This window comes from Manacus vitellinus, unplaced genomic scaffold (assembly GCF_001715985.3).
Source record: "Manacus vitellinus isolate BGI_N305 unplaced genomic scaffold, ASM171598v3 scaffold_1_pilon, whole genome shotgun sequence".
NCBI lineage: Eukaryota > Metazoa > Chordata > Aves > Passeriformes > Pipridae > Manacus > Manacus vitellinus.
Window position 1 is genome coordinate 430451 of NW_021939396.1, and position 10352 is coordinate 440802.

Below are 10352 nucleotides of genomic sequence, written 5' to 3' on the forward strand. Positions count from 1 at the left end.
CTCAGAGCCAGGATCAGCATTTCCAGAGCCAGGATCAGAATCCTCAGAGAGAGGACCAGCATCCTCAGAGCCAGAACCAGCATTTTCAGAGCCAGGACCAGAACCCTCAGAGCCAGGACCAGAATCCACAAAGCCAGGACCATGGTTCTCATAAAAATGACCGACATCAGAGCTAAGACCAGCATTATCAGAGCCAGGACCAGCATTTCCAGAGCCAGGACCAGAATCCTCAGAGCCAGGACCATCATTTCCAGAGCCAGGACCGTCATTTCCAGAGCCAGGACCGGAATCCTCAGAGAGAGGACCAGTGTCCTCAGAGCCAGGACCAGCATCCTCAGAGTCAGGATCAGTATTTTCAGAGCTAGGACTAGAATTATCATAGGCAGGACCAGTGTCCTCAGAGCCGGGACTAGAATCCTCAGAGAGAGGATCAGAATCCTTGGAGTCAGGACCAGAATCCTCGGAGTCAGGACCAGAATCCTCAGAATCAGGACCAGAATCCTCAAAGCCAGGATCAGAATCCTTAGAGCCAGGACTGTCCTCAGAGCCAGGACTAGAATCCTCAGAGCCAGGACCAGCGTCCTCACTCCTTGCTGCCAGAGCTGGGTTTTCTCACATCTTTGCTGGATCCCACAACCCTTGAGCCACTAAAATTCCTTTCTTCCTAATACATTTTTTGTCATTCCCATGAAAAAATGTGCTGTATTCGATCTACTGGGAAAACACAAGAGCCCAGATCCTTGTAAGTCCTCAAGTCCCCTGTGCCTTTTATGGATATTCCTCCTATTAGGGTTTTTCCAGAGCTCAGCTGCCATTTGAACCCCAAATGCTTAAATTCCCACTCTCCCAACAATTGCTTCTGAGCTCCAAAAATCCTTGGAGTTCCAAAATGTACTCAATCTAGGGATGGAGCTCTGGTGAAGGACAACGAGGGGCACTCGCCCAGAAATCCAGACATGGAGCAGGGCCTGGAGGAAGGAAGGAGGGAGAGGAAATGGCACACGGAGGTGGCTGGAAGGATCCTAAAACCTTCTAGTGGAAGCTGTCCCTGCTCATGGCAGGAGATTGGAACGAGACCCAAGCCATTCCATGACTCTGGGATACACAAAGTTCTGTCTGCAAAATTCCCAAGGGATTTCACCCACCACCTCCAGGTGCCCTGAGTGTGGAGTTACCACCCATGGACCAAACCCCGGTGGCTGTTCCATGAGCATAGCTCTGACTTGGGCCATGTTGCTCTTGGCTTCTCTTCTCTGGTTGTATTTTCTCCTCCCACCCTGAAGCTCTGGCTGGTTTAGCTGGACACCTTCCAGAAGCTCCTTGTGAGGGATGAGCATCCGGAGCAGGATGTGACAAACAAAGCGAGCGGTCGATGGCTCTCTGTTGGCCAAGCTCCAACCCCCGTGGATCAGATGGCCAGAACTGGCCTCTCGGGGTTGCAGCTGATCCTCAGGACTTTCAAAAGATATCCCAAGCCTGGGATATCAGTTAAGAGGAAAGTGGGCTTTATCTGTGTCTGTGATCATAAAATCACACAATGGTTTGGGTTGGAAGGGACCTAAAAGATCATGGAATTCCAACACCCTGCCGTGGGCAGGGACACTTTCCACTAGCCCAGGTTGCTCCAACCATTAACCAACCTGGCCTGGAACACTTCCAGGGATATGTCCAAACCTTCCTGGGACAAATATGTCCCAGCTCTTATCCATGAACCATCGAGCTCAAGATCTTGGGGTTTTCCAGATCATCTCCCAGAAGGTCTTGCAAGTCAGACAGAGCAGCTTCATCCTCTACTGACGAACTAATCCCATCTAAAGCTTCTCAAGGCACAAGAAGCAGATCCACCCTGGCCCACAGAGCCCAGGGAGAGACCCAGTTTGGTTTTTATCAGCAAAACACTCAGCTTTTCACACCCACTTTGCTTGGCTTTGATGGAGATGAGGAAGCGACCGGTTCTTTCCAAGGGGAGAAGAATCTTTGCAGTGGCTCAAGGTCCTGCTGAACCTCAGATGGATCTTCTGGATGCTGCCTTTTCTACTGCCTTGAGAAGGGCACAGAAGTCCAGTCGTGAGTCCTGGGCTTGTGAGATCCTGCCTGGAGTGTTGGATCCAGCTGTGGGATCCAGGGGAGGCACCAGGATGATCAGAGGGATGGAGCAGCTCTGCCGGGAGGAAAGGCTGGGAGAGTTGGGATTGTTCAGCCTGGAGGAGAGAAGGTTTTAGGGGGGAACTAATTGTGGCCTTCCAGGACCTGAAGGAGCTACAGGAAAGATGGAGAGGGAGTATTTCCAAGAGCCTGGAGGGACAGGACAAGGGGGAATGGCTTCATGCTGACAGAGGGCAGGGTTAGATGGGATATTAGGAAGAAATTCTTCCCTGTGAGGGTAGTGAGGTGCTGGAATGGATTTCCCAGAGAAGCTGTGGCTGCCCCATCCCTGGAAGTGTCCAAGGCCAGGTTGGATGGGGCTTGGAGCAACCTGGGCTAGTGGGAGGTATCCCTACCTATGGCAGGGGGTGGAATTCCATGATCTTTAAGGTCCCTTCCATGATCCTGTGAAATATAGAGGTCACAACTGGCTGTGGACACAGATCCCAGTCCTAAATCCCCATTTCCAAGGGAATCACAGATCCCTGCACTGGCTGGGACAGACAAGGTCTCTGTGACCTTATAAACAACCCCAATTTTTGATCAGATCCTGGAATTTTGTCCCTTCTCTCTGTCTCTATTCTCGCACCTCACAGAACAAAACCAATCCCTGTAAGGGACAGAAGGAAGTGACGGGATCAGGATTGCAGGAGTTTTGCAGAGAACCTTCCAGGCTCTTCCACAGCTGGGAGAGGGGGGGAGAAATCTTATTTATTTACAGAAATTCCCTTCCCCCATGGAGCGCAGCCCCCTCTTATGGATCTTTTGGCCGTGCTCTCCTTTGCCCGTCCTCAGGAATGAAGCAAATCAATGCAGGATTCAAAATAAAGAAGAACTTTCTTTTCACATCCCATTAAAAACCAAAACACTGCTTGACTTATCCTTTTTTTTTTCTTTTTAATCCCTTCTTTTTTTTTTATATTCTAATTTTTTTTAATTTTCTAATTTTTATTTTTTTTTTAGCTTCGTAACGAAGTGGGATTTCAATAATTGCATTCCAATTCCGCCCCGGATACGGTGCCCTATCCCAAAACCCTGCCCTTCCCTTCATCCTCATCTCCAAGGGAAGCATTTTTAACACGAAGCCACATTGATATTCAAATAGATTATCATGCAGGCAAATGGAGGCAGCATTTCCAGCCAGCAGTGTGTGAAAGAGCAACTAATGGATTAGTATTTATGGCCAGCTATAATCCACTTTTTTTTTTTTTTTAGGATCCTGCAGCTGGGAGGGAGGTGTGATGAACTCCTTTTCTTGCAACCCCCTCCTCCTCCTCTTCCTCCTCCATTCCTCTCTCCCTCCTCCCCTCTGGATGGGATACAACGGCCTCCTGGCACCGCTGAGCTTGGCAAAATTGATGACAGGACTTTAAGGATCCATTAGAAAAACAAATTCTTAAACAGTGTCTTCTAAAATCAATCACTTTTACCTTTAGTGGGATTTATGGCTGGCCCGACTCCCCCCTTATTGCAAAGATTCACGTCTGCCAAGGGAGGGAAAAAAAGAAAAAAAATGTCCCCGTGGATAAACTCCAGGCTGGAGGCTCTGGACTCTCCTCTTCTCCCTGCAGGAGGGTGTAATGGGAATTCTGGGAATATAAGGGAGTAGATCTGGTTTGTGGGGGCTCAACCAGTGCAGAATTCCTAAGGGAGACACGGCACATCCCTCCAGTCCGGAACTGGGGGGCTGGAATGCTCAGGAATAGGGAGAAAGGTGGTTCCAGGGGTATAAAAACAGAGAGGTGGGGGCAGGACAAGTGAATATTAAATGGGAGGATTAGGGGCAGTTCTTCCAATGTAATGGTTTTCCTGGATTAATCCCTGCTTGCATCAGAAAATTCCTTTTATATCCTGGTGCAAAATGTGTAAGAGATGCAAAAGTTGTGTAAGTTGTGGATTCCCCATCCCTGGAAGTGTCCCAGGCCAGGTTGGAGTGACCTGGGATAGTGGAAGGTGTCCCTGCCCCCATGGCAGGGCGTTGGAATTCCATGTTCTTTCAGCTCCCTTCCAACCCAAACCATTCCAGGATTTTATGGCACAAGATGATAAATCCACGAGGGAGAAAAAACAAGCAGTTAATCAGATTAAGAAGGGTTGTAGCAGCAAGAAGGAGCTTCATGCCACTGGGAGTCATTTTTAGGGGCAGGAACACACAGTGGAAAACTTTCCAAACACAGGGACACCCAGGAGAGGGGAACAATCCAGGCATGGATTGATGGACACCCAGCAGCACAGGGACCAGCCCTGGCTGGATTTGGGGCTGTAGCTGAAGGGCTGATCATGCCCTGTACCCCATTTCTTTAGGGTTTGGCTCTTATTTCCCATTTATATGACCTGTGCTTCCAGGGCCACGTCTGGGGATCAGCTGGAACAAAGGGAATTGTGGCCACTTAACCCCAAGATGACCGAATCAGCAGGAAAAGCATCTGCAAGGGTCTCCCCCCAGCTAAATATTGCAGAAGGTTTGCTGGTTCACATCCCTGGGGAGGGAGAGAGGCTTGTTGGAGGTGCTCTTGGGCTTTTCCCCCTGAACTGGTTTGTTGAGTGGTCAGAGAAGAACAGAAAATGTCTCTCTCCAGGGACCTGTTTAATGGAATTTGGAAAACTGGCCCAAACCACAGTCTGTTCCTGTGGATTTTAAGGGCCCAAGTTGGTTCCAGGCTTTCATTTTGCATTGGATTCACTGGTGAGAGGAAAGACAGGGAAAACTCTTATCCCAGGTGGGTGGTGCCTCCAGGTAACCAGAGGTGCCTCCATGTATCCAGAGGTGTCTCCAGGTATCTCATCCTGGCTGACACAGGGGAGAGGTGGATTCCACCTTTGGTTTTAAGCTCAGGATCACAGAGTCATGGAATCACAGAATCATGGAATCATGGAATCATAGAATCATAGAATCATGGAACCACAGAATTATTGAATCACAGAATCATGGAACCATAGAACCATAGAATCAGAGATTAATAGAATCATAGAATCACGGAATCATGGAATCATTGAATCATTAAATCACAGAATCATAGAATCATGGAATCATGGAATCATGGAATCATTGAATCATAGAATCACAGAATCATAGAATCACAGAATCATTGAATCAGCTGGGTTGGAAAAACCCTCTGAGATCATCAGGTCCAACCCTGGATCCAACCCCTCCGTGGTTCCCAGCCCATGGCACTGATGCCACATCCAGTCTCCCCTTAAACACCTCCAGGGACGGGGACTCCACCCCCTCCCTGGGCAGCCCATTCCAATGGCTGATTACCCTCTCTGGAAAGAATTTCTTCCCAATGTCCAACCTAAACCTCCCCTGGCACAGCTGGAGACTGAGCCCTCGTGTCCTAATGCTGGTTCCTGGGAGAAGAACCCGATCCCCCCCCCCGGCTCCCCCCTCCTGACAGGGAGTTGCAGAGAGTGAGGAGGTCTCCCCTGAGCCTCCTCCTCTCCAGGCTGAGCCCCCCCCAGCTCCCTCAGCTTCTCCTCATGGGAACTGTGCTCCAGACCCTTCCCCAGCCTCGTTGCTCTTCTCTGCACCTGCTCCAGCCCCTCCATGTCCTTCCTGAGCTGAGGGCCCAGAGCTGGACACAGCACTCCAGGTGAGGCCTCACAGGGGCAGAATCCCTTCCCTGCTCCTGCTGCCACACTGATCCCGATCCAGGCTGGGATCCATTGGCCTTCTTGGCCAGCCCCGGGCTCATGGGCTTTTCTCCTCACTTCGAGCCGGTCAAGCCCAGCCCAACCTGGAACTTTTTGAGTTCCCTGAAACACGAGGAGGTGGAAAAGACACAAAACCAGGGAGGAAGACCCAAGAAACGAGCCCAAATCTCCTCATCCCCGGCTCTGGGAGCATCCTCCCCTCCTCGGCTCCAGGGGGGTGGGGATGAGGCCAGAACATTAGCAAATCTGGGGAGAAGCTCGTAATTCCTATCGATTCCCGAGGTGTATGAAACTGCTTGTTCTATCATTTAGAAAAATGGCAATGTTATGATAGAAGGGATTGATTTTCCTCTTTAGGAATATTCATAAACGCCGCTTCCAAGAACGGATAAATCTTCCCCCCCCCCCCCCTTTCCCTGCTCAGAGTAAATCATTCCCCAGTTGCTTCCCAGAGCTCCGGGGGGCAAAAGGCAGCTTTTGGTTACGGATTCTTTCCCGAGGAGCTGGAAAAGGGTGCACATCTATAGCCACATCCCTGTTTCCTAGGATATAATAACTATTTTTAGGGATTGGGATGGATTTAACTCCCAACTTTTCACATTTATCAGAAATGTCGCCCCCTCTTCTTCCCTGCTCCCATTCCAACATTCCTGTTTTTCCCTGGTTTTCCCCCAGAAGCAGGACTTGGTCAAGGCCCTGAAGGAGCACTTGAGGAACACCCCTATCCCTCCCTATTATCCATGTTTTGGGATCAGGGTGTATTCCTGACCTTATCCCTGACCCCATTCCCATGGATTATCCCATTTTTCCAGTGTTTTTCCCCCAGAATCAGGTCGTGATAGAGGTCTTGAAGTGGCACTTGGGGAACACCCCTATCCCTCCCTATTATCCATGTTTTGGGATCAGAGTGGATCCCCTATTCCTCACCTTATCCCTGATCCCATTCCCATGGATTATCCCATTTTTCCAGTGTTTTTCCCCCAGAATGAGATTGAGATCAAGCCCCTGAAGTGGCATTTGGGGAACACCCCTATCCCTCCCTATTATCCACGTTTTGGGATCGGGGTGGATCCCCTATTCCTGACATTTTCCCTGATCCCATTCCCATGGGTTTTCCAATTTTCCCCATTTTCTTCCCCTAGAATCAGGTCAGGATCGAGGCCTGAAGCGGGAGGTTTGGAGATCACTCCCAACCAGACATTCTTTCTGGGGAGATTTCAAAATCCCACCTTTCCCGTTAATCCCTGGCTGTGGAACGGGATGAAGCCCTCCCTCCTCAGCCCTGGGAGGTGAATTTGGTCCCATGAAATCAGAGGAATTTGGGGCTTTTTTTGGCTGCAATTCCCGGTTTGCCCCCTCTGTGGGACGATACGAAAATCTGAACTCCAGCTGGGATGGAAATCCTCATTCCTGCAGGAGTTTTCCCGGGATAATGCCATTCCATTGTGGAGTCTTTGTTCCTCCAGGCACGCAAAGCTGTTTCCGGATACGGGAGCCCCCCTGGCCATCCCTGTGTCCTCAGAAAGGGAAAACAAGGATTCTCCCGCCCGGCAGATCTTCCCTGAGCTCATCCAAAGGACCTTGGGCACAACTGGCTTCCACTTCCCACTCTCTGCTCCGGTTTGAAGTGGGATGCTCTTCCATCCCATGGATCTCCAGGCCACCTCCAGGCCTGAGGGGTGGTTAAAAAAAGGTGGACACACATCCTTTCCCATTTTTTCCCATCCCAGCCCCTTTCCCTCTTAAGGGAGTGTTGTTCAGGAGCTCACCAAGAAGTCTCCACATCCCTGGAATTTTTCCAGGCCGGGTTGGATGGGGGATTTGGAGCAACCTGGGATAGTGGAAGGTGGCCCTGCCCATGTGGAACAAGATGATCTTTAAGGTCCTTTCCAAACCAAAACTATTCTAGGAGTCTGTAAGTCCATAGGAAGGATTTATCCCAAGAAAAACTGGAAGCGGCTGATCCTGGTGGACAAAATTTGGTGGGCTAAGTTAAACTCCTCCAGTTTCATTAGTTTCCTGTGGTTCAGGGGGAGATTTTCCATCCTCTTCCCAGATTTTTGGGGGCACGGACAGGAAATAGAGCCTCTTCATGCTGGTGTTTTTGGGATTCTGGTGGCTCAAATCCCTTAAATTCCCACTTTTCCTTGTCTTTTTTCTGGTCAAGCATCTGTGGTTCTGATCCAAAAAGCACCATTCCTTGGAGATATCCCTGGAAATAACAACCCCCAGGACCCCCTTTTTCACGGAAAGAAGGGAAAAAATTTTTTAAAAAAGAGGCAAACTAAAATTTTGTTTCCTTTTTCCCTCAGGTATTTGGAGAGAGAGGAGCTTTTATAGAGTTATTCCATAAAATGAGTAAAACCAGGAATATTTTCAGGTTCAGGGGAGTCTCTCCCTGGAAATTCCATCTCGGTTTAAGCTTTAGCTCATCCTGGCTGTGCTCACATCACCACGTCACCGGGGGTAAATTGCTAGACCTGCAAAAGAAATAAAAGGAAATATAGATTCCCACTTGTCCAGGTCATTCCTAACATTTTGCCCGGAGGGTGATCTCGAAAATGTGGATTTTCGGCAGCGGGAGGGATAATTTGGAGATCTGAAAAGGAGCTTTATCTGGTCAGAGTGGAGGGAGGGGGGAGGGGGGGGAAACAATTAAAAAAAAAAATAATTCAAAAAGGAAAATTCACCCGGTAAAAATTATTAAGGATTTTTATTACCTTTCCGATTTTTCCTCCTGCATTAATCCATTTTAACGAGGTCAGCCTGCCTGGCACCGCAGACCTGGGCTAAGTGGAGCAGTTTTAATGTCAGGATCAGGGGAAAAATAATAAAAAAAAAAGGGGACACCAGGGGGGGTTTGGTTGGAAGGGGGGGGAAGACACCGGGGGGGCTTTATATCACCCAAAATTACGGCGCCCAAATTGACTGGCTTTGCACATTTTTAACTGTATTTGAGATCGACAGAAAAAAGGGCAATTATAAAAAGGGGATATATCTGCTGGGAATTTGATGAAGCCACTTGGAAAAAATCCCATTTTTTTTTTTCCCCCGGAAAAAATATGCTTATTAGGGCATGGTGAGGATTTATGGGGCGCTGTAATTATTTATTAGAATGCGAGTTGTGGAGAAGGGTCTATATTATCTATATATTTCCTGCATTATTGCCCCAGAAAGTCAATATTAATAATCCTGCAGTTTAAGATGAGGTTTTAGAAAGCCACTTTTAACCTCTCTTGCCTCCCGTTCCTCGGGGAGGAGTTACACGTATTGCAGTGGAAAATGGGAATATAAGGAAAGTCTTCCTGGAAAACTGTAAATTTACACCGAAAAGGGTCTTTCCTGCTGGAGAAGGACTTAAGGCTGAGCCTAAACTGTTCACCAGGAGAGGTTTAGGGTCCAGATTTCTCCAACTTCTCATATGCTCTCGGACGTGAAAAATGATGGAATCAGGGAATGGTTTGGGTTGGAAGGGACATTAAAATCATGGAATTCCAATCCCCTGCCATGGGCAGGGACACCTTCCACTAGACCAGGTTGCTCCAAGTCACATCCAACCTTGGACACTTCCAGGGATGGAGAATCAGCAACTGGAACATGTCTGCAGTTCTTTCATGGTCAAGAGAAGAAGGACAGGTCCTCTGAGAGATGTTTCTCCTCCTCCTTCTCCTTCTCCTTCTCCTTCTCCTTCTCCTTCTCCTTCTCCTTCTCCTTCTCCTTCTCCTTCTCCTTCTCCTTCTCCTTCCTCCTCTTTTACACCCAATTGTCAGTGTTACAACTGCTCTGGGCCTTGGGGACCACCTGGGGCTTTCCAAACAGCCTCTGCCAGACCCCGAGGGACAGAAGAAGAAGGTTTATTTTTATTGTCCTATGATTTTTGTTAATATATTTTACTGTTCCTTGCCATTACTTGCCTCGGGGAGAAGGGAGGGAGACTGAGAGACCCCAGATTTGATGAAGAAGTTGATAGACATCGATAGCAGAGCTGGGAAAATGACTGGAGGGAGGTTTGAGGGGAGATAAATATCTCTGGGAGGTAGATTTGGATGGATCCCATCCGTCTCAGATCCAGATCAATATATCCATAGCTCCTTTACACCCATTGCTTTGCTCTCAGGGGCTCCCTGACTTGTTTCCTCTTCTCCTGGTTTGCAGGAAGAAAGGAACACCTTCCCTGCATCCACAGCCTGGCAGAAGGAGCAGCAAATTCCCAAAAAACAGATGCTCCAGAATCCCTGAAGTGTGCATTTACCCTCTCTCTGCTTGCTCTGCTCCCCATCACTCCGCTGCTGATATCCCACTGCCAGAGAGGCCCCCAAATCCTGGGACACTGAGTTTGGGAAGACGGGATCCATCCGTGCAGCAGTTTTTCTTCAGGACCTGGCAGCACCAAGCCTTGTTTTTCCTGTAGAGTCCAAGTAATAAACCCCGGGGAATTGTGCAACAAACTGCTTAACTTGCTGTTTTCTCCCCGTCCCCGTTTTCCCTCCCTCCCCGTTTCTCCCACCCCTCCATTTGCGACCCCTCCCGCTGGATTCGGCTCTTTATTGCCG